At 43.9% G+C, this 25,368-nt stretch overlaps 1 long non-coding RNA gene across 2 annotated transcripts; it reads left to right on the top strand.

Annotated features, from left to right (window-relative positions):
• Positions 1-3,537: 3,537 nt before the first annotated feature.
• On the top strand, positions 3,538-22,563 carry LOC143664559 (uncharacterized). Of its 2 annotated transcripts, none has more exons than XR_013166490.1 (4): positions 3,538-3,620; positions 12,908-12,973; positions 21,484-21,615; positions 21,967-22,563. It is a non-coding gene; the product is annotated as an uncharacterized LOC143664559 (long non-coding RNA). The 2 variants fall into 2 exon arrangements; XR_013166497.1 differs by having other exon boundaries at positions 21,970-22,562.
• The last annotated feature ends 2,805 nt before the right edge of the window (positions 22,564-25,368 follow it).

The raw sequence follows: 25,368 nt of genomic DNA, 5'->3' as shown, positions 1-25,368 counted from the left end.
TTTTTGCCCTTTCTTGTTTTTTAATATAGGCATTTAGGGCCATAAATTTCCCTCTTAGCACTGCCTTTGCTGCATCCCATAAATTTTGATATGTTGTGTCTTCATTTTCATTTGCCTTGAGATATTTATTGATTTCTTTTGTAATTTCTTCCTTGACCCACTGGTTGTTTAAGAGTTTGTTGTTGAGCCTCCACATTTTCTGGCACTCTGCCTATTATTGATTTCCAACTTCATTCCTTTATGATCTGAGAAAGTGTTTTGTATGAATTCAATCTTTTTATATTTATTGAGACTTGCTTTGTGACCCAACATATAGTCTATCCTTGAGAATGATCCATGAGCATTTGAGAAAAAAGTGTATCCTGCTGTTGTGGGGTGTAATGTTCTTTAAATGTTTGTTAAGTCTAGCTCATTTATTGCATTATTCAAATTCTCTGTTTCTTTATTGTTCCTCTGTCTAGATGTGCTGTCCATTGATGAGAGTGGTGAATTGAAGTCTCCAACTATTATGGCAGATGTGTCTATTTCCCTTTTCAGTGTTTTCAGTGTTTGCCACATGTATTTTGGAGCATTCTGGTTCGGTATATAAATATTTATGATTATTATGCGTTCATGCTGAATTGTTCCTTTTATTAATACATAGTATCCTTCTTTGTCTCTTTTAACTGTTTTACATTTGAAGCTTAATTTGTTGGATATTAGTATAGCTACTCCTGCTCTTTTCTGATTGTTATTTGCATGAAATAACTTTTCCCAACCTTTCACTTTCAACCTATGCTTATCCTTGATTCTAAGATGTGTTTCCTGTAGACAGCATATATATGGGTCCTGTTTTTTAATCCATTCTGCCAGTCTATGTCTTTTGAGTGGGGAGTTTAATCCATTAACATTTAGTGTTATTACTGTACAGGTAGTACTTTCTTCGACCATTTTGCCTTTTGGATTTTATATGTCATATCTAATTTTCCTTCTTTTTACTTTTACTCATAGTCTTTCTTTCTACACTCTTCTCCACACCTCTCTCTTCTGTCTTTTCATATCTGTCTCTAATGCTCCCTTTAGTATTTCTTGCAGAGCTGGTCTCTTGGTGATTTTTTGTCTGAAAATGTTTTAATTTCTGCCTCATTTTTGAAGGACAATTTTGCTGGATATAGAATTCTTGGCTGGCAGTTTTTCTGTTTTTGTAATTTAAATATATCATCCCACTGTCTTCTCACCTTCATGGTTTCTGCTGAGAAATTTATGCATAGTCTTATTGGGTTTCCCTTGTATGTGATGGATTGCTTTTCTCTTGCTGCTTTCAAGATTCTCTCTTTCTCTTTAACCTCTGACATTCTGATTAGTAAGTGTCTTGGAGTATGTCTATTTGGATCTATTCTCTTTGGGGTACACTACACTTCTTGGATCTGTAATTTTAGGTCTTTCATAAGAGTTGGGAAATTTTAAGTGATAATTTCCTCCATTAGTTTTTCTCCTCCTTTTCCCTTCTCTTCTCCTTCTGGGACACCCACAACATGTATATTCATGTGCTTCATATTGTCTTTCAATTCCCTGAGTCCCTGCTCCTATTTTTCCTTTTTTTTCCCCTATATTTTCTTTTTCTTGTCAGATTTCAGATGTTCCATCCTCCAGTTCACTAATCCTATCTTCTGCCTCTCGAAATCTACCATTGTAGGTTTCCATTGTTTTTTTCATCTCTTCTACTGTGTCTTTCATTCCCATAAGTTCTGCGATTTGTTTTTTCAGACTTTCAGTTTCTTCTTTTTGTTCATTCCTTGCCTTCTTTATATCCTCCCTCAATTCATTGATTTGGTTTTTGATGAGGTTTTCCATGTCTGTTCTTATATTCTGAATTAATTGTTTCAACTCCTGTATGTCATTTGAATTGTTGGTTTGTTCCTTTGGATGAGCCGTATCTTCAATTTTCCTAGTGTGATTTTGTTATTTTTGCTGGTGTCTAGGCATTTAATTACCTTAATTAGTTTATTCTGGCGATTGCTTGCACTTCTTTTACCTAGGGTTTTCTTGCTGGATGAATTTGTTGTCTATCTGTTCTTTGACATTCAGTTCAGCTTTTTCTGGACCTCTAGCTTAGGTTTTGTTTAACAGAGGAGAATTTTTCAGTTCTTGTTTTCTTGTTTCTTGCCCTGGCTATATGGTGCCTTTTCCCCCCTACCCTTAGGAGGTCTACTTAGGTATTATAAGACCCCAGCCAGATTTTCCCAAACCAAACTGGCCTCCTATCAGGAGGAAAGAGTCACCTGCATCAGTTTTCCCTGAGGGTGAGACCCAGCAGGTTGAAAGACTTTCCTGTGAAGTCTCTGGACTCTGTTTTTCTTATCCTGCCCAGTATGTGGCACTTGTCTGCCTGCAGGTCCCACCAGTATAAAATGATGCAGTACCTTTAACTTTGGCAGACTTTCCCTGCTGGGGGCATGGTGGAGACAGAGGAGAGGTTGTAGGCTGGTTTTAATGGCTTCAAATTACCAAGCCCTGGTGTTGAATTCCTTAAGGGAGGGATTCCACCTGAGTTGGGCTTCACCCCTCCCCTGGGGAAGGCACAGGATCCAGACAAGCCCCCCAATGAGCTTGTTTCTGCCTATGCCTGGGGCAGTTGCAGCCTGAGAAGTCCTGCTACTGTATCCAAAGGCAGCTAAGCCTTTGTAGAAACACAGCCACAAAAACCTGTTTCTTTTTTTTTTTGTCTTTTCCTTCATCCCTGCCCCCTTGGTGCTGGGGCAAAAATGAGTGACCTCTGCTTTGACCAGGTTCACCTGAGCTGGGGCCTACTTTTAGTAGTCAGAATTTGTTAATTCCACAATTGGCGTTTGGTTGGGCTCAGCCCCTGCTGCTGGTAAAGTCTCTTTCCTTTCCCCTCTGGGAAGCAGCCTGTGGGGGAGGGGTGCGGGCCACCACGGCTTGGGGGACTAATCGTTCTGGGGGTGCTCACAGCCGGTCCAGCTGGTCCAGACTGGGATACGCTCTGTGTCCTGTCACTGACATGGCCCCAGGAGCTGTTCTGTACTGTTTCTGGTTATTTAGTAGCTGTTCTGGAGGATGAACTAAATAGTGCACATTGCTAAGCTGCCATCTTGGCCCTTCAATCTGGATAGTGTTTTAAAGACAGGCTGCCTCCACAAGATTAGATTAGGATTAAAGCATGGCTTTTGGGGTACATAAATCCTTTCAAACCAACATGGGTTTGTTCACAGATACCTCCCATTCCTAGGGATTCAAGGAAACACAGGTGACCCTGATTCCAAACTGATGAGACCTCTGTTCCTTCAGGAACAGGGAGACTACCAGTCCTTGGTCTTGAGCCTCTATCTGGGTGCCAGAGGTGCCAGGAATACTGTAATGAAAAGGGCAGATGCTTGCTACCCTGTTGAACTAAACTAGTGGGGGTCGGGATGGGGCAGGGATGGCTTCACTGAAGAAGACGCAGATCACCTGAGTTCAGAAGGGATGCGAACAATTAGTGAGGCAAAGAGGAAGGGGTAGGGCACATGTGATGTCACAGAGGTTAAAAGCTGGTCTGCACATTTGAGGGCCAGTAGCTTTAGGTTGGCTGGAGGGCAACAAAATGAGGCTGGAGAGGTGGCTGGAGTCAGTTCACAGAGGTTTGTATGCCATTTGGGGAAGTTTTAAGCAGAGGGTTTAACTGTAAGATAGGCATCTCAAAAAAAAATGTCTCTCTGGCTGCAAAAGGGAAAATGAATGGAGTAAGTCAAGAGTGGAAGGCTGTTGTAAGGAGTCCTGGCAAGAAATAGTAGTGACAGTGGACTTCTAGGAAAGGACATAGACTTGGGGTATGTTTTTGAGGAAGAGGGGACAAGAGTGATCTAAGATAGAGGGATAGGGAAAAAGGAGATAGCAAAGGTGGCTCCCAGGATTCTGGCTAAAGTGGCCTGATGACTAATGACATGGTTATTGAGATGGGGGGGGGGGATGGTGGAGGAAGAGTTGGGTAGTTGTGGCTGGTGTATATTTACTGGTGGTTAAATATGTGCTGAATGTTAAGTGAATAACTGAATGTCTTCCAGGATTATGGGCAATGTCAATTTGAGATGTCAGTGACCCATCTAAGTGGACGTGTAGATGTAGGCAGTTAGAAATACGCCTCGAGAACTCGAGAGAGAAGACTATGAGAGTGGCTGGCCTGGGTTTGGTGTTTGAGGTCATGGGGCAGATTAGATCAGCTGGAGGGAGGATGGTGTGAGAAGAGGACAGTACTTAATGGTTGGGGAGCGTACTTTGGGTACAGCTCATGTCTCCAACTGCAGAGGTGCTCCGTATTTCTGCATTTAAACAGTATGTTTGAAATCAATGGTGGTAAAGATGAAATAATAGAATTTGAGTTACTTCAATTCTGTCCTTCTACTCTGAACTTTCATTAATATGTAAAGTGTTTGAACAGTAAAACACAGTGCAAACTGTGAAGTGTATTATTTGTTCAGTAAGTGCAAATATTAGTTCATATATGACATACAAAGAAAATAAAGTGCTACATCAGTAGTACAATTTAGTAGTTGCTCAAATTCTACCTTTTGCATTATATTGGTTTTATTAAAATTCACTTATTCATTACTAAATATTTAATTAAATAAAAATTTACATAAGCCTATAACCAAATAATCAAAATTCAAGCTGTTAAGTAAATGCAAAAATTATTGAATAAGTACTTTGTTTTTTAACTTTTTTTATTGTGTAGTATAACATATATACAAAGCAAAGAAATAAAAAAGCAATAGTTTTCAAAGCACTCTTCAGCGAATAGTTACAGGACAGATCCCAGAGTTTGTCATGGGCTACCATACAATCCTCTCAGGTTTTTCCTTCTAGCTGCTCCAGAATGTAGGAGGCTAGAGGACTTAAATACTTTTTTATCATCACAATCGGCTTTTTTTTCCTTCTTTTTTTGTGAACAATAACATATGTACAAAAAAGCTATAAATTTCAAAGGACAGCATCACAATTAGTTGTGTAACATATTTCAGAGTTTGACATGGGTTACAATTGCAAAATTTTAGGTTTTTACTTCTAGCTGCTCTAAAATACCTGAGACTAAAAGAGATATCAATTTAATGATTCAGCATTCATATTCATTTGTTAAGTCCTATCTTCTTTGTCTAATTCCACTATCACCTTTGATCTTTCCATACCTCTCTTTGGGGTTGTTTGGGCTACAGCAATTCTACTTTTTTTATACTGGAAGGGTCTGTCACTAATATGGGATGGGGAGATGGAACTATCTGATGTTCTGGAAAGGCTGGGCTAGGTTTCAGAACTTATCTAGACGAGGGACTCATCTGGAGGTTGTAGGTTTCTGGAAAGTTACTCTAGTACCTGGAACCCTTGTGGAATCTTATTTATTGCCCTAGTTGTTCTTTAGGATTGGCTGGAATGGTTCTGGTTGGGGTTTGGCAGGTTATGACAGGTAGCAAGGTCTACCTGAAGCTTGCATAAGAACAACCTCCAGAGTAGCCTCTCGATTCTATTTGAACTCTCTCTGCCACTGATACTTTATTAATTGTATTTTCTCCCATTTTGTCAGGATGGAATTGTTGATCCCATGGTGCCAGGGCTGGATTCATCCCTGGGAGTTCTCTCCCACATCGCCAGGGAGACTTTCATCCCTGGATGTCATGTCCCACGTAGAGGGGAGGGAAATGATTTCACTTGCAGAGCTGGGCTTAGAGAGAGTGAAGCCGCATCTGAGCAATTACAGAGGTCCTCCAGAAGTAACTCTTAGGCATGCCTGTTAGTAGTCTAAGCTTCTCTGCTACCTACATAAGCTTCACAAGAGTAAGCCTCCTGATCGAGAACATGGCTTATTGATTTGGGTACCCCTAAAATTTGACATAGTATCAGGGGATTCCCTGATGGTAAGGTTTAATAGTTCAATATTCTTTCTCCCCTCCCACAGGGGACTTTGCCAATACTTTCTGATTATCTGCTTAATATATTCTAGGATGTTTCCAGGTATTACAATAATCTATACAGAATTAAAAGACCTCTTTCTTATTCTATGCTTCCTGTGTTTCAATTGTTCAAATGAGCTATACAAATAGGTTGAATTAGATTATGCACTATAGAAAATTTCAGTTCCAGGTCAAATAAACCTTTCTTCCATTGGTCTCAAAGAGTATGTGTGGTTCTAAAATATAGACACTGTCTTCCTTTTCCCTATGTTCTGAATTCCTTTAAACCCAACCTGTTAGGCTTTGTTCTTATCTCTAAATATCAGGTTATATACATAAAATATGCTCTCAAAATCCAGAAATAATAATCACCACTCCAGACTTAATGTGTCTGCTCTAAAAGCTTACAATCTAGGTCCCTTGTTTCTTATAAGCATTTTCTAAGGTGACCATACTATTGCTGGTTTTTTGTCTCTGGCTTATTTTGTCTCACCAAATGTCCCACATGTTCATTCACATCGTTGCATGCATCACAACTTTGTTCCTTTTTATAGCAACACAACCTTTGTTCATAAGTTCATACCATCGTTTGCTAATCTACTTCTCCATCAGTGCATCCTTCAGCCACCTGCCATCATCGGGCATCATGTAGAAGGCCCAAAGTCCACAGTCCATCAACATTCTCAATTTTAGATAATTTCATTGTTCCCAAGAGACAGAAAACCAATAAACACACCCTCACCAAATAGGAAATCTAAACTTCCTTTTAACTCTTGTCCCTCACCCCATTATTTGCCTCTGCCATTTCTGTGGTAGAGCTGATGGTTTCCTTCAGAACATAGCTCATAGCATACAATAGCAGTTTTCCCTCTGTACCCTAGACTTACACACTCTTTATACAAAAATCATATCTTTGAAGTAGTTCTTAAGAGAACTCATTCATATTTCTAGTGTGAATCAGTGGAATATGTAGTCTATACAACCCCTTTCAATCTTGTTCATCTTCAATATGGTAATATTACTTCTAGACCCGCTAGAGAACCACCTTCACTCCTGTCTATTCCCTTACATTGGAGTTCAACCTCTTTAGCTAACGGTTCACCTATCTCTAGTTTTGATGTGTCTCTAAGTCCCCTATCTTCTGCATTATAAGCCTCTGATTATATCTTTATACTGGTCATAAAAGTGGACTCATATAGTATCTGTCCTTTTGTGTCTGGCTAACTTCACTCAGCATTATGTCCTCAAGGCTTATCCATCTTGTCATGTGCTTCAGGATGTCATTTTGTCTTATTGCTGCATAATATTCCATCGTATGTATATAGCACATTTTGTTAATCCTCTCGTCTGTTGATGGGCATTTGTTTCATTTCCATCTTTTGGCAATTGTGAATAATGCTGCTATGAACATTGGTGTGCAAATGTCTATTTGTGTCATTGTTTTCAGCTCTTCTGGGTATATACCAAGTAGTGCTATTGTGGGTCATAGGGCAACTTGATATTTAGTTTCCTAAGGAATTGCCAAACAGTCTTCCATAGTGGCTGCACCATTATACATTCCCACCAGCAGTGCATAAGTGTCCCAGTTTCTCCACATCCTCTCCAACATTTATAGTTTACTGTTTGTTTAATAGCAGCCATTCTTATAGATGTGAGGTGATATCTCATTGTAGTCTTGATCTGCATTTCCCTTATAGCCAGTGAAAATGAGCATCTCTTCATGTGCTTTTGAGCCATCTGTATTTTTTCTTCAGAAAAATGCCTATTCATATCTTTAGCCCATTTTATAATTGTGTTGTTTGTTCTTTTGTTGTTGAGTTGTATGATTTATTTGTATATACAGGAAATCAAACCGTTGTCCGATATGTGATTTCCAAATATTTTCTCCCATTGAGTTGGCTGCCTCTTCACCTTTTTGACAAAGTCTTTTGAGTGGCACAAGCATTTGATTTTAAGGAGCTCCCATTTATCTATTTTTTTCTTTCGTTGCTTGTGCTTTGGGTGCAAAGTTTAGGAAGTTACCTCCTATTACTGGGTCTTGAAGATGCCCTACATTTTCTTCTAGAAGCTTTATGGTGCTAGTTCTTATATTTAGGTGTTTGATCCACTTTGAGTTAATTTTTGTGTAGGGTGTAAGATAGGGGTCCTCTTTCATTCTTTTGGCTATTGATATCCAGTTCTTCCAAGCTCAATTATTGAAAAGACTATTTTGTCCCAGTTCAGAGGTTTTGGGGACCTTGTCAAAAATCAGTTGACCATAAATTTGGTGGTCTATTTTTGAACTCTCAATTTGATTCCATTAGTCAGTGCTTCTGGTTTTGTGCCAGTACCATGCTGTTTTGACAACTGTGGCTTTATAATAGGTTTTGAAGTCCAGGAGATTTAATCCCCCCACTTTGTTCTTGTTTAGGATACTTTTAGCTATTCAGAGTCTCTTTCCCTTCCAGGTGAATTTGGTAGTTAGCTTTTCCAAATCTTTAAAGTAGGTTGTTGGAATTTTGATTGGTATTGTGTTGAATCTGTAGATTAACTTGGGGAGAATTGACATCTTAAGTATATTTAGCCTTCCTATCCATGAGCAGGGAATGTCTTTCCACCTATTTAGATCTCCTTTGATTTATTTTAGCAATGCTATGTAGTTTTCAGTGTAGAAGTCCTTTACATCCCTAGTTAAGTTCATTCATAAGTACTTGACTCTTTTAGTTGCTAGTTTGAATGGAATTTTTTCCTTTACTGTCTCCTCAGCTAGCTCATTGCTTATGTATAGAAATGTTACTGATTTTTGCACATTAATTTTATATCCCACCACCTTGCTGAATTTGTTTATTAGCTCAAGTAACTTTGCTGTGGATGTCTCAGGATCTTCCAAGTATAGTATCATATCATCTGCAAATAATGAGAGTTTGACTTCTTCCCTTCCAATTTGGATGCCTTTTATTTCTTTGTCCTGCCTGACTGCTCTAGCTAGATCTAGCACAATGTTGAATAATAGTGGTGACAGTGGGCATCCTTGTCTTGTACCTGATCTTAGGGAGAAGGCTTTCAGTCTCTCTCCATTGAGTACGAAGCTGGCTATCAGTTTTTCATATATTCCCTGTGGTAGTTACGTTCAGGTGTCAATTGGCTAGGTGAAGATGCCTAGTTCTATTGCTGTGGACATTAGCCAATGGCATATGAACCTCATCTGTTGTTGATTACAACTGCAGTTGGCTAGGAGGTGTGCCTGCTGCAATGAATGATGTTTAATTTAATTGTCTAGTGCTTAAATGAGAGAGCTCAACATGGCACAGCAAAAGCAGCTCAGCATACCTCATCTCAGCACTTGCAGCTCAGCCCAGGCTTTGGAGATGCAGAAAGGAATCACCCCGGGGAAAGTTGTTGGAACCCAGAGGCCTAGAGAGAAGGCCATCAGAGATCGCCCTGTGCCTTCCCATATAAGAAAGAACCTCAGTTGAAAGTTAGCTGCCTTTCCTCTGAAGAACTATATGTTAACTAAATAAATCCCCCTTTATTGAAAGCCAACCCATCTCTGGTGTGTTGCATTCTGGCAGCTAGCAAACTAAAACATTCCCTTTATCATATTGATGTGAATAAGTAGTTCCTTCTGTGCTATAATATTCATCTTATTTTATTTTTTACTTACTGGCATGCTTTTATATTTTAAAAGTCCAAGAGAATTTTCACTGTATGCATATTTTCTTCTTATTTCTGTTATTGTTTCATTCATGATCATTACTGAAAATAATTTTGTCATATTGGAGGGGGTGTTAAAACAAATCCTCTCTGAGTTTCAAGCACACTCGACACACTGCTGGCCCAAGGTGGGGATTTTGGGGATGTGGGTGCCTGCCAGGGGTTGGGGCTGGCCACCAGGTAAATCAGACTGAGCCAGGGTTCAAATGGAGCCAATGAGTGCATGTTATAAAGGGATTGAAGCACAACGCACACATTCAGGGCAGCCTGTGCAGGAGGGAAAGGCAAATGAGACAAGGAAGATCTGCAGTGGAAGAACCCTGGACTTGAATTTGGTACCAGTTTGCTTTGTGATCCTTTGTCCCACCATGACATGTCCCACATTAATCCTGTTCCCATCCCCAGAAGCAACTACTTTAGACTATTCTCCAATTTCTTCTTATATTTAACCTCCATATTTCCAAAAATCATGCTTCTACCATCTATTCTTGATTTTTGTTTCAATTAGAGGTGTTACCTACTATGGAAGATTAGATTTGGCTTTCTCTAACCCCCCAACAACCCTCACACTGAAAAAACATTTTAAAAAGATTCTATAGACATTAAAGGGTAACAAGGGAACTGTGAATAACATTTTGCCTTTAAATCTGACATCTTAGTAAAAGTTGACATATTTCTTGAAAGACACAAATTTCCAAAACTGACAGAAAAAATAGAAAACCTGAGTAGTAATATCTGTTAAGGAAATGATATTTGTAATTAAATATCCTCCCACCAGAGAATAACAACAGTATTTACAATGTCCCCTTGGGGGACTGGGGAGAAAAAAGGAAATATTAAACTTCCCCTTCTAGCGAATTCCTAATATTCTCACAAGCAATGAGAACAACCAATTCAATAGACTGAAACCTCAATCTTGGGTCTCACTCCTATGAAACTTATTCCTGCAAAGGAGAATCTAAGCCTACTTATAATTATGTCTGAGTTCCCCAGTGAACCTCTTTTGTTGCTCAGATGTGGCCTCTCTCTCTAAGCCAGCTTGGCAGGTGAACTCACTGCCCTCCCCTCTACATGGCTCATGACTCCCAGGGGTGTAAATCTCCATGGCAAAATGGGACAGGACTCCTGGGATGAGCCAAGCCCTGTCATCATAGGATTAAGAAAGCCTTCTTGACTAAAAGGGGGAAGAAAGAAATGAGACAAAATAAAGTCTTGTGGCTGAGAGATTTCAAACAAAGTCTAGAGGTTATCCTGGAGGTTATTCTTATGCATTATATATATTTCCCTTTTTAGTTTATGGTATATTGGAGTTGCTGGAGGGAAGCATCTGAAACTGTTGAATTGTGTTCCAATAGCCTGGATTCTTGTAAACGACTGTATAACTGTATAACTTTTACAATATGACTGTGTGATTATGGAAACCTTGTGTTTGATGCTCCTTTTATCCAGGGTATGGATAAATGCATAAATAATAATAACAATAATAGGGGGTGGGGGATAAGGGATTAAAAAAATTGAGTACATTGAAATGCTAGTGGTCAATGAGAGGGAGGGGTAAAGGGTTATAGGATGTGTGAGTTTTTTTTCTTTTTATTTATTTTTCTGGAGTGATGCAAATGTTCTAAAAATGATCATGGTGATGAATACACAACTATGTGATGATGCTGCGAGCCATTGGTTATATACTTTGGATGGACTGTTTGTGTATGAAGCTATCTCAATAAAAATATTAAAAAAAAAAAACTCCAACAAAGAAAAATCCAGACCCAGATGGCTTCACTTGTAAATTCCATGAAACATTTAAGGAACAAATATCAATCCTATGCGAATTTGTTCAGAAATAGAGGGGAAAGCACTTTCCAACTCATAAGGCCAGTATTACTTGGATGCCAAAACCAGACAAAGGCTTTATAAGAAAACAATCTAAAGACCAACATCCTTCATGAACATAGATGCAAAATTGTTAAAGAAAATTTTGGCAAATCAACCCAATAATAATGTCATGCAGCTCAATTAAAAAATAAGCAAACATTTGAACAGACACTTCACGAAAGAACTACATGAATGGCCAAAAAAATTCATGAAAAATGCACATCACTCTCTGAGTAATGCAAATTAAAACCACAGTGAAACAACACTATATATCTGCAGAGAAACATCTGATAATAGCAAGTGTTGGCAAGTATGTGGAGGAGCCACAGCTCTTGCATGTTGCTAGTGGAGATGCAAGATAGTACAACTACTTTGAAAAACAGCTTGGCAGTCTCTCAAAGAAATTGATATGATCAATCAATTCTACTCATAGAATTTTGATCAATCAAAAGAAATGGAAACATGTCCACACAAAGACATCCACAAGTGTTTATTCATAACAGCCAAAACCTGGAGGCAATTCAAATATCCATCGAGAGGTGAACAGATAAATAAATTGTAGTATAACATAAGGTTATGCAGCAATAAAAATGAACAAACTCTTTGACAAGCAAGACCACACAGATGAATATCAAAACCATGCTGAGCAAAAGAAGGGTGATAGCCAATCCACACTTTAAAAACATAACATGGCTGTGTTATAGAGGATGGACTGAATGGGAGTTGATAGAGGGAGAAGTCTATTGAAATAGTCCAGGCAAGGGAAGCTAAAAAGGGATTAAACTAAGGAAATGGGGAGAAAACAAGAGATACGCAAACATAAAAAAAAAAATCAACCTAATACTATGATTGGAGTATGTGACCAGGAGGAAAATGGCAAGGCTAATTGGGCTGCTTAGATTGGAGTAATGGGCATTTGTCATTGCTGCCTGGCCAGAATTGATTCTCCCATCTTCTAGAAATAAATCCCCAATTGCCTTTGGGGAACCCTCTTTCATCTACTCTTCATCCTTGTGGATCAAGAGGGCTCCACTCCTGCCTAAGGTGAGGAGCCTATAACTCAGACCTGGTCAAACATAGTTTCGGGAATGGCCGTATGATTCAGGTTTGGCCAATCACTGCAGTCACGTCCCTGGTTACAGGGATCGGTCCTGGAATGGACATGACCTCAGTTGCTTAATTAGGGCAAATCCCAGAGACTTGGGCAGAAGTTATCAGGAGGAGAGATTTTCTTTCTGTTGGACTCAAACTTGGAAAAGATGAGCCTGGAGCAGCAAGGAACCAGCATGTAGGGAGGGCCTGAACCAGAGTGAAGCAAAACAGAGACATGTAGACCTGGGAGCTGAAGGGAGGCCAGGCCCCAAGCACATGAAGTCCCTGGATCTTGCTTATGGCTTAAAAAAATTAATTTGCTTATTTAGGTCATTCACAGCAGGAAGAGTCCTGATGTCACCTCTTGATAAGAAGAACTGGGAGAGGACAGGAAGGTGATGAGTTTTGTTTTGGACACCTTGAACATAAGGCCCTGGTGGAACATCCAGTTTGCAGCATTAGAAAGAGAAAGATGTGGGGGTCATTCCTTGGAGATCATAGTTCAAAGGAACCACTGAGTAAATGACAGGGCCGGGGGAGTGTGTGAAGTGAGAAGATAGGTGGGCTGAGGTCAGAACTTTGGGGCCATCTCCATGTAAGGGGAGAACTGGGAGAGGAGCTAGGGAAAGTCAGGAAGGGGGTGGATGAGAAAGGGGGTTCCAGGAATGGAGAAAGAGCTGAGGAAAGAGGGATGAAGTAATGGCATCCAACTCCACTTTGAGGTCAGGTTGGTGGAGGACTGAAAAAAAGCCAATGGACTTGGCAACGAGGCCATGGTGGCTTCACCGGGGCTGGTCTGAGAGTGGTGGGCCCGAAGCCAGCCCCAGGGTGTTGAAACAGGATCCGAAGGTGAGGAAGGAGTGTCTCTTTCAAACGTGGCTGTGGGAGGAAAAGAGCAAGGTGGTGGTGCTGGTTTTCTTTCCGTTCTTTCAGATGTTTTAAAAATATCAGAGACTTGCGCATGTTTGTAAACAGGAAAGAAGCCATTTGAAAGGGGATGGGGGCGGGACAAGAGCAAATGGACTCTTAGGGGTCCAGGCTTGAGGGTAACTTGGGGGCCTGAGAGCTGTGCTGCCTCTTGCCTCTGGGAGGGCTAACTATATATAATATATATAGTATATAATATGTACTATATATAATATAGTATATATATGTATTTTATTTTATTTTATTTTTATTGTATAATGTAACATATACACAAAGCAAAGAAAGAGAAAAGTAATAATTTTCAAAGCACACTTCAACAAGCAGTTACATCAGGGATCCCAGAGTTTGTCATGTGCTACCGCGCCATCATCTCAGGGTTTTCCTTCCAGGTGCTCCGAAACACTGAGGCTAGAAGGAATATGAATATAGTGATTCTGCAGCCACACTCATTGGTTAAATCCCATTGTCTCTGTTGTACCACCTCCTTCTCCCAATCTCTGGGGCTCTTCAGGTAATGCCTTTTCTGACTTTTTCATGTTGAGAAGGGGTGCCCACACTGAAGAATAGAGGGATGTAATTAACTGATAATCCTGGAAAGGCTGGTCCCTCTGGGTTTCAGGATTTATCTGATGTAGGAACCCTCTGGGAATTATAAGTTCCAGGAAGGCAAACCTAGTGTGTGAAAACTTTATGGAGTCTCAGTTTGGTCCCTAGGTGTTCTTCAGAGTCAGCAGGAGGGATATTGATTAGAGAGGGCTCTCTCTATACATATTTTTTATATATTATAAAAATTTATATATTTTATATATATATATTTTTTGGCATGGACAAGCTCCAGAATTTGAACCCGGGTCTTCCGCAGTCCGGGGGAGAATTCTGCTACTGAGCCACCTTTGCAGTGCCCGGCCCCCTATTTGACTACGTTAACCCCTGTTTCATGTTCGCAGTTGTTGTCTTGTGGACTAGCAATTAACCTAGACAATGAGGCTTCTGGCGCCTCCAGAAATGCCTCAGGCAGGATTCAGTCAGAGGAGCAGAACCAATCACTCAGGGCCGTTACAGAATAAAGAATAATTAGTGAAAGGTTCAGGAGGCGAAAGGGTGAGAAAGAGGGAAGGTAGACCAGGAAATTTAAAGCAGGCGAGCTTATTTCTGTGCTCCCCAGGAGAGCACACCAAATCCAAGATGGAGAGAGATGAGTCTGCGCCTGGGTGATGGCATGGGCAGTTTTTAAGCAAGCGGGTCAGGTGATGTTCGGAAGGGGCAGTTCTCCGGAAGTCAGGTGTCCAGAAGGAGAGGTTCCGGAAGTCATGTCATCTGGAAGGGGCGGTTCCGGAAGTCATGTTGGGAGGGCGGGCACAGCCTCTGCAGCTCCAGTTGCAGTGCCCTTCCCGGTTCCCTTGATCTAGCAATTAGGGGCGTCAGACCTCAGGCAGCTGTGGGTGTTGCTGGGGAAGCTGAGGTCTGAAGTGTCGTCAAGGTCACTAACCTCTGCTGGCATGGATGGTGCGGAGGGACCAGTAGGACTGTCAGGGGCTCTCAGAAGGTTCTAGAAAGTTCTGGGCTCTTTGTGGCTGCCCTCTGTGAGTGTGCAGCGAGGGTGTGGTGGCTCAGTGGCGGTCAGTGTGGCGTCCGCCGGCAAAGGGCGCCGGATGCCCGGGAGGAGTGAAGACCAGGGAGCGCTGGCCTGCAGCCTCCCAGTGCCTCCCACGGCCCGCGGGGATCGGCGCCATCGCCTCGCTTCTGCCTGTGGAATCTCAGGCGCCTGCCCGTGGGCAGCGCTACTTCACAAAACGGGGGGAAGGCGGTGCTGAGAACCAGGCTCCCTCAGCCGCCGAGGAGACCGGCTACTGGCAAGGCCCGGCCATAATTTAAAATCTCCTGGGAGCCACATTTTTTCAAAAGGGATAGAGGACCCGGAAATTTACGTCAATAACCGATTTCAGTTAGCGCAGTGCACCCCAAGTTGTGTCATTTTACGGTGTGATCACACAGGCTGCACCCTTACCTCATGCTCCGTAACGCTGGCGTGCGATTTCCCCTCACCCGTGCATGGCGGAAGCCGGGCCAGCCCGGAGGCGGACGCCGGAGCGACCCCGCGCCACCCAAAGCCCCGAGAAGCAGAGCGGGGCCCGGGGCCCGAAGGCCCAGCCCAGGCCGAGGCGCCGCCCTTGTCCTTCGGCCTCAGGCCCCCGGCCGGCTCCGGGCGAGGCGAGAGGAGCCAGCCGTCACCAGCGTGCGGCCCGCTGCCCGCCTCCTGTGGGCACCCAGCCGGCTAGACGGAGGCTGGCCTGGCAGGTGGGAAGACGCCTCGGCGCCAAGCCCGCTGCCACCCCCGGCCTCAACCCCGAAGGCCGTGTTGGGGTCCGCGCCTGTAGGGCACAGCCTTGGGGGGGCAGCGGCAGGTCGTTCTGAGGCCGTCAGTCCCAGGTGGGGACTCGGCAGGAACCTCTGCTGTGAGAATAGGGCTGCGGATGCGAGGACGGGAGGGCAGGCTCCGGGGGTTGGGGGGTGACAGGGAGCATCACTTAACGGGGCTCCACTTGGGCGGGCGGGGGGCAGCCCCCCCACCTCACAGCCCTGCGGGAGGGGGCCAGTCTCCTCACAACAGGACGTCCCGACTGGGCTGGCCTGGACCTGCAATTCCCTGGACAGAGGGCTCCCTGCCAGCCTTAGGGCAAGTTCATGCGGGTCTATTTGGCCATGAAGCTTTAGGGACCATCTCCTGGTTGTCTTTTGGGGCCACTGGAATCCCCCAGGGGTCAGGGGAATTGAGGGGGCACCCATTTCTCCCTCGGTCTAGCTCCAGGAGCCAGGCTTGGCTTGCAAAACACCAATATGAGATTAAGCAATGCTGCAAACAAAACCAAGGCCCCTGGCCAGCTGCCCGGGGTGGTCAAAGTCCTGGACTCTGAGGCAGGGGACATTCACCAGACAGGCACGTGAGGAGGGCAGGGAAGAGTAGCCCGGCTGAAATCCTCGTGGCCAGGTGTGAGCTGTCCCGGGGGCCTCAGCGCAGGACCCAGAGAATTCAGTTCAGAAAGTGGCACCACCTGTCTTCATAAAAGCAGCTACAGGGCAAGGAGGCAACTTAAATCAACGCACAGCTCACGTTTTGACCCTAAACTTTGGTTAATCTAGCTATCATTTGAAGAGAATACTCAAAATGACTGATGATAATGCCCCTCAATATGTTACTATTTTAATTCAATAATTCATATGTTTAAAATGTCAACAGATTGAAAATAGTCACTGGTGAATCGTTGGTGGTGAACTAGCTCCCTAAAGTGGTTTTCCATTCTAGGTACAAAATAGGTACCTGGCTAAAAATATATCCAATAGACATACCCACAACTCATTTCTTGCCTCCTTATCCTGGTTTACTGTCAAATTGTTGGGCTGAAATGCCCTTCAGATTTTCTAGATTGAATTCCTGAAACACCATCTAATCTCGATAAAATGTAGTGTTTAGAAAAGGAACAGGAAGTAAAGCTGACTGTGTTGTGTTGCTTTTTACATGTTGTCTCCTGCCTCCTTGCATTGTTATTTATGGGTACCTTCCTTTTTTCCTGCCTCCTACTCCCATCATCCAGGTATCAGCTTCCCTCCCTGTTTTATTGTGTACTTTTCCAGGGAGATAAACACACACTCATACCACCACCCCCGCCCCCCCCCCCCCCCAGACACAGGCAATTACATATGTCTGTATTTTCCCCCTCTTTTTTTTAAAATTGCATCATAGTACTTACTCTAATCTCCTTGCTTTTTTTAACTTGATGCTGTGTCTTGGAAATTATTCCATGTCAGCATGTAAAGAGCTTTCTCGTTTTCTTGGCTAGATGCATGATTTTCAGTTTAGAGATATGCCATAATTTAATCAGTCCCCTGTCAAGGGTCATTGAGGTTATTTCCAGTCTTACTGCTTTTCCAAAGCCGTAATGAATCACCTTGTATATACCTTGTCTGCAGTGTGTAAGGTAAAGCCCAAGAGGAGGAGCTGCTGGATCACAAAACATGCACATTTCCAGTTTTGAGAAATATTGCCAAATTACCTTCTAGAGTTTGTACTAATTTACACTCCCACCAGAAATGAATGTGAGAGTGTATTTCCCCTCACTCTTACCAAATTTTTATATTTGCCAATTTAGGGAAAATGAGTATTTCAATGTAGTGTATTTTTTGTTTAACTTTTTATTGTAGTAATATATATCCAACTCAGAATTGCCCGGTTTAACCACTTTCAAGCGTACAATTCAGTGGTTATTAATTAGATTCACAATATTGTGCTACCATCGCCGCCATCCCTTACCAAAACTTTTTCATCATCCAGAACAGAAACTCTGCCCCTATGGAGAAATAACTCCCCATTGCCCTGACCTCCGGGCCCTGGTAACTTGTAATTTATCTGTCTATATGAATTTACTTATTCTAGGTATTTCATATTAGTGAAATCATAGAATATATGTCTGTGTCTGACTTATTTCACTTAACGTGATGTCTTCAAGGTCCTTCCATGCTTCATTCATTTTCACAGCTGAATATAATTCCTTTGTATGTATATGACACATTTTGATTGTCCATTCATCTGTTGATGGACACCTGAGTTGCTTCCACCTTTTGACTATTGTGAGTAATGCTGTTATGAGCATCGATATACAAATACCCATTGGAGTCCCTGCTCTCAATGCTTTTGAGTATCTATCAAGAAGTGGGGTTGCCGGATCCTAAGGCAGTTCTATGTTTAACTTTCTTAAGAACTGCCAAACTGATTACCACAGAGGTTACACCATTCTCCAGTGCCACCAGCAGTGTGTAGTTTTCCTATTTCTCTGCATTTATTTTCTGTTTTTTTCTTAGTAATAGCCATCCTAATGGGTATGAAATGGCATCTTACTGTGCTTTTGTTTGCCCTTCCCTGATGACCAATGATGTTGAACACATTTCCACGTGCGTATTGTCCATTTGTATATCTTTGGGGAAATATCTATTGAGTACTTTGCACATTTTTAAATTGAATTGTCTTTTATGTCATTGAGTTGTAGCAATTCTTATATATTCTGGATATTAAACCCTTATTAGATAGATGGATAGCAATTATTTTCTCCTGTTCTGTATGTTGTCTTTTCACTTCCTTGATAATGCCCTCTGATGCAAAAAGTTTTTTTAATTTTCATGAAGTCCATTTCTACTTTTTCTTTTGTGGCTTGTGCTCTGGTGTAACATCTAAGAAATCACTCCTAAGTTCAAGGTTATGAAGATTCCCCTACATTTCCTTCAGAGAGTTCTATGATTTTTAGCTCTTATGTTTAGATTCTTGATCTATTTAGAGTTAGTTTTTGTATATGGTATGAGATAAGGGGCCATGTGGAATCCAGTTTTCTCAATGTCATTCATTGGTACACTTGTCAGAAAAGAGTTGACCATAAACATGGAGGTTTATTTCTAAGCATTTGCTACTATTCAGTTGGTCTACATGTCTATCTTTATGCCAGTTCCACATTGTTTTGATTCCTGTGACTTTGAAGTGAGTTTTCATTTAGGCAATGTGAGACCTCTGACTTTGTTCTTCTTTTTCAATATTGGTTTGGTTATTTGGGGCCCTTTGCAATTCCATGTGAATTTGAGGGTCAGCTCTTCCATTTCTGCTAAAAAGGCTGTGGGATATTGATAGGTATTGCATTGAATTTGTAGGTTGCTTTGGGTAATATTGACAGCTTAACACTATTAAGTCTTCCTATCCATGAACACAGGATATCTTTCCATCTAGTTAGGTCTGCTTTAATTTCTTTCAGCAGTGTTTTGTAGTTTTCAGTGTCCAAGACCTTCACCTCCTTGGTTAAATTTATTTCTAGGTATTTTATTCTTTTAGATGCTATTGTTAAAGGAATTGGTTTTTTAAATTTCCATTTTGGAATATTCCTTGCTAGTGTCAGTGTAGTTTTAATTTACACTTCTTTTATGAGGAATTATGTTTAATAGCCATTTTCTTTTCTGTAAACTGATTTTTTTTTTAAATCTTTTATTTCCTATTATTTTAAGAACCTGAAGCAAATCCCTAAATGTTAAAAAAAAAAGTGAAAGTTATAAAAGCAGCACTCTTGTCCAGCCTCTCACCATGGGGCAGTTTGCTATGACCAACTTGAGTTATCTTGGAATAAATACACGTCAAGTCTCAGAGGCTGGTGGGGGTCCTGCCCAAGCTGCCTTGACTCTGGCCAAGGGCCCACTTCTCCAGCACCCCTCTGTCCTTCACACACACCCTTACGCCTCAGGCCAAGTCTTCTCCTTGTGTTTTATATACCCTTCTTCCTTGCCTCCTCAAAGATATTTTACATGCAATTGTCTGCTCACTCTCCTGTACCTCCAATCCCACTCCTGGATTATCCTCACCAGCAGACCAATATGCTGTTATTTCTCCCATGTTAATCCCATACCCCTCTCTAGCCACTAGTCACTTCTCTGCTCTTTTAATGTAAAATTCCTCTAAAAATTGGGTTTTCTCTCTCCACTTCTTCTTGCATTATCTTTTCAAATAGTCTATATCCATATTAATTTTTTATGTCTGCTGGTTCTATCAATGTCCAAAGAGAACTGTTAAAATCTCCACGTATGATTGTACACTTACTAGTTTCTTCTTTTCATTCTATTAGTTTTTGCCTCATGTATTAAAGCTGTGTTACTGGTAGCATACATATTTAGGATTATTATGTTTTCATGATAAAATGACTCTTAAAATTATGAAATGTCCTTCCTTATCTCTGGTAATACTTCTTGTTCTGAAGTCTTCTTTGTCTGATATTAATATGCCTATATATTCTAGTTCACTAGCTACCAGAATGCAGTATACCAGAAAGGGAATGGCTTTTAAAAAGGAAAATTTAATAAGTTGCTAGTTTACAGTTCTAAGGCCGTGGAAATGTCCAAATTAAAGCAAGTATATAAAAATTGTCCAAATTAAGATACAAACAAGGGTTACTTTCACTCAAGAAAGGGCAACGAAGTTCAAGCTTTCTCTCCTAACTGGAAAGGCACGTGGCAAACATGGCAGCGTCTGCTAACTTTCTCTCCAGGCTTCTTGTTTCATGAATCTCGCAGGGACGTTTTCCTTCATCTCCAAAGGTCTCTGGCTGCATGGGCTCTCGTGGCTTTCATGGTGCTGAAGCTTTTTCCAAAATGCTTCCTCTTTTAAAGGATTCCAGTAAACTAATCAAGACTCACCCAGAGTGGGTGGAGTCACATTTCCCTCTAATCAAAGGTTAATACCCACAATTGAGTGAGTCACACCCACAATCTCTGTGGAGATAATCTAATCAAGTTTCCAACATACAGTGCTGAATAAGGATTGAAAGAAACGGTTGCTCCCACAAGATTGATTAGGATTAAAACATGGCTTTTTTTTAGGGTACACAAATCCTTTCAAACCAGCACACTATACAAGCTTTCTTTTGATTACGGTTTGCATGGCATTTATTTTTTCCATGCTTTTACTTTCTTCGTTTCACTGTCCATGGAAACAGCTCCTCTTGAGTCTTCATTACTATTCCTCCTCATCCTCCTGGTCTCTAAATGCTGGAGTGCCGCAGAGCATTTCTTCCCCTTTCATAGTTTCCTTGATTATCACAAGTCCCATGGCTTTAAATACCAGCTACATATTCACAAATCTCAAATTTATATATGCAGCTTGGATCTCTGCCCCTGTTCCCTTTCCAACATCTCCACTTAGAAGTCTAAAAAGCATCCCAAACATGGCATACCCAAAACCTAACTTCTGACTTTTTCTTTCACACACCTGCCACTCCCTCAGTCTTATTCCTCTTAATAAACAATTAAATTATTCTAGTCACTCAGGCCAAAAATATTGGAGTCATCCTTCAAACTTCTCTTTTGCTCAAACCCCACATCCAATCTATCAAAAATATTCGCGTTATTTCCAAATTAAAAATCTATCCACCATCATCTCTCTCTTGGACTATTGCAGTAGCCTCCTAAATCATTTCCTTGCCTCAGCCCTTGACCTTGTATCAGCCTGGACCACAGCGGAAAGCAGATGGCACCCTTAAAGGATGCAGTCACACGTTGTGGGTGGCGTCACAGACACCAACCAGAGCAGGTGAAGCATTCCATTACCACCCCTCAGAGAGGTGAGACTTACAGCTCCGGCTGCAGAAAAAGACCACCTGGTGGGAACAATGACCATAGGTAGAAAAGCTCAGCTACTGCCAAACCTCAACCCAGTAGAGAGGAAGCTGGGGAATACGTACCTTCACTTTTCTCTCCTCCTGCTCTGTGATCTCACAACAATGTCTCCCATTGGCTTGATCTTAACTAGAAGCCAGAAGGCTGGGGAATCCATTGATACAGCCCATAGGGGCCAGCCTCCCAGGGTGGAGCAGAGTGGAGAAGGGGTTGGGAATCTAGAGGGGCTCCCTGCCCCCGATGCTATGATCCATTGTCCACCCAGCAGCCACTGCAATCCATTCACTAAGGAGGACCAGAGGAGTGAGGGGACAGCAGAGCCCCAGGAAGGATGGAGTGAGCCGCTGCTGACCAGGGATTCTCATCTTGGGATTGTTAAATGAAAGAGAAATAAACGGCTATTGGGTTTGAGTCAATAAATATTTGGGAACCTATTGTTGCAGCCTTTAGATCATCTGATGAACAGATCCGTAAAACAAGGTGAGCAATAGCGTCCTCTTTATAAGACTATTGGAGAATTCAGTAGGGTATCATTGCTTAGGACAATGCCTAGTATAGAATGAGTTCTCAATAAATGGTAATAATAATAATAATTACTAATATTTCAAATGAATACATATGTTATTAATCATTTTTGATGCCTCGCGATAGGCTTTGGAGGATTCTCCTAGAGGACAGACGAACGGTGGAAGCTATGGATATGGGAGGGGAGAATTACTGCCCTCCTCTCCCTCCCCCTGCTCCTAGAGGCTTCTGACTCACTTTCCATCTGGCAGAGAACCCTGGAGTAGAGGGCTTGTTCCACCCTCTTCCGAGCAACGCATCCTTGGAGGGAAATACACACGCACTGGGACGCGGTAGCCAGTTCCAGAGGAGGCCCTGCGGACCACGCCTCACAGCACCCACCTGGTGCAGTGCCCCCACCCCCCACTCAAGCTGGGTGGGCCCATGACTTGCCCTAGGATAGGCCTGGCAGCTTCCACCTTTGCTGCAGACTGACTTCCCTGTGAGCGAGGCCATGCGGAGATGGGGTGCAGACTGGGAGGTGCCCCGAGGTGGCAGAGAGAGGCCCGGTAGTCCCCGCCAACCAGGGGAGCCCAGTTGGGCGTCCCCCCACCCCACCAGCTGGAACCACCCCCCCAGCCCAGTGGGGCCCCAGACGAGAGCAGCGCCAGCCCATCACGTGGAGCAGATGATTCACCTGAGCTCAGATTCAAGACATAATATACTGGGGTGGTGGGGAGGACAACCAGTGGCCCTGGCCAGCCCACGCCTGGGGGGCGTGTATTCACTGCGCCGAGTCACCAGCTCCCCAGCCTCCCCCACGGCAGGGGAAACCTAGGGCCGCCTGCTCGCAGCCGCAGCCAGGGGCGCCGGGGCCGTGGGTGGAAATTAACCAGGCCAAGGCGGGGAGGCCAGGCCCTGCCCCCTCCGCCGGCCGAGGTGGCCAAGCTCCCTCCTGCTCGTCCCCATCCCTCTTCTTGATTGGCACTTTAATGAGGGCAGAAGGGGCTGACCCCCTGCCAGGGGCCCAGTTCATGCCCCGTTTATCTCACAGCCCGAGTCAGACTAAAACAACACTCCAAGCCCAGTGCCGGGCCAGGGGCCCCCGCCCTCGGTGATGGATGGAGTGACCGCGGCGAGTTGGCAGCTGAAGTGTGTGGTGGCTGCTTCGTCCTGTCAGCGTGCGACAAAGAAGCCTGGCCGGGCCGGCCCGCTCGCCAGACTGCTCTCCCCGCCGCCCTGGGTTGGGGAGGAGAGACAAGCAGCCCGGAGGGCCCGAGTTCCCTCTGCTGGCCCACCCCCAACTCCAACGCCAAGTTTCCAAAGCCAGGCCCTGGGACTGGAGCCCAAGATGCCCGAGAAACTGTCCCTGGGTCATGGGGGCGTGGTACAGGGAGGTTGGGGAATTCTGGGCTTGTTGCAGAGCTGGTGCCGAAAACTTCCTCCCCTCTGGGTTCTAGCTTCATGGCCCGGGTCTGGCCCAGTTCTCAACAGCACACCCCGTCCTGACTGTGCTGTGGAGGGGTCTGGCATCCGGAATCCCGGTGGGACTTCTATTCGCTGTGCAACCTTGAATGCGTTTGCCAACCTCTCTGAACTTTACAGCCTTGTCTGTAAGGGCTAATCACACTTTCATCTCCATCATGGATTTTTGTGAGGATGAAGTGAGACTGCAGGCAGAGCCTCCCCCTACTGGAATGCAGGTCCCTACAGGCAAGGCCTCAGTTTACCCAGTTAGCAGTGAACATCTCCCCAGCATCCAGGCCTGTTGACTGACATGCTTATAGCAGTCCATGATGACAGGACAAAGGACCCCCTAACCGATCACCATGCCATCAGCTTTGCAGGGTAAGGGTGAACCCCGTTTTACTCATGAAGAAACAGAGGCTCAGAGAGGGCAATCCAGTCGGCGTCACACAGAGCATACAGACAGATCAGGGATTCTGACCTGGGAATGTCTGACTCCAATCCTGCAGACGTTCCCAAGGCCTGGAATTCTGGGCTGGAATTTTCCTGTACCCCAGGGTCATCAGCCCCCCATAGCAACCCCCACCCCACCCCAGGCATTTGCAGAGGGACCACCTAGGCCTTGTTTGCAGAGGGCACTTTGTGAGCTGGGACGTGCTCAAAGGTGGTGGACATTCTCCTTGTCCTCCTCTTGCCACACAGTGAACTTGTGCTTGAGCTGGTCCCTGCCCCTGGGAGTCCTCCTACCCAGCCAAACCCAGGGCTGACCCAGGTCTCCCCTGCCGCCCCGCCTCCAGGGCCCAGCAAAGGGCTCGTCAGCTCCCGGAGGTCCCAAAGGGAAGGAAGGGGCCTGGCCTTCCCACGCCTGGTGACCAGCCCCTGCTTGGAGGTGAGTCACCTTCCCGTGAACCCCAGCAGGGTGGAAGGCCAAGCCCCAGCTGAGGTCAGGGGAGGGGTCGCAGGGACCCGCTTGGCCCTCCTAGCCCATTGCTCACCAGGGTTTTCCACAGAACAAGGAGGGCTGAAAGGACCCCGGCCCCTCAGCTCCCCAGCACCCCTTCTCCCCCTTCAGACAAGGGATGAGCTGCCTGGGTGGGGCAGGGCCAAACCAGCAAAGGGGCTCCCCAAACTCCAATAGCCATGGAGGAAGCCAGCCGGGGCCTTTCAGCCCCCGAGTCCTAGCTCCGGACCTGGGCCCAGCCCTGGGCCGAAGGCTGTTACTTCCCAGCCTAAGCACATGCAGTTCCCTTTATCCTGAAAAGGCTTTTCCTCTATGGCCTGGCTAACTCCAAGTCCGCCTTCACAGCTCACTTCAAACCTCCCTTCTTCAGGGAAGCATTCTCCACTGATGCGCCTCCCTGCAGATCCCCTGGTCAGAGTGAGTCCCATCACTCTGCGACAGTACACGCAGCTCCCTCAGCCCTGCCCTGTTCTGGTTCATAAACATTCAACATCATGTTCCATTTATCTGGTTAATGACAATGAGCTCACGTAGGCAGGGGCCATCTCTACTCTCCCTTGTGTCCCCAAGCCCTAACATACACTCAGTAAATCCTTGCTGACTGGGTATGTTGGCCAGTGTCCCCCGGACACTGTGAACTCCACTGGGGACACTTCTGTTTTGTTCACTGCAGAATCCCCCAAACTCAGGTCTTGCACACAGAAGGTTCTCTGGGAGATTCAATAAAGGAACGAA

This window comes from Tamandua tetradactyla, chromosome 2 (assembly GCF_023851605.1).
Source record: "Tamandua tetradactyla isolate mTamTet1 chromosome 2, mTamTet1.pri, whole genome shotgun sequence".
NCBI lineage: Eukaryota > Metazoa > Chordata > Mammalia > Pilosa > Myrmecophagidae > Tamandua > Tamandua tetradactyla.
The sequence above is the reverse complement of the archived record's forward strand: the minus strand, read 5'-3'. Positions and strand labels throughout refer to the sequence as shown.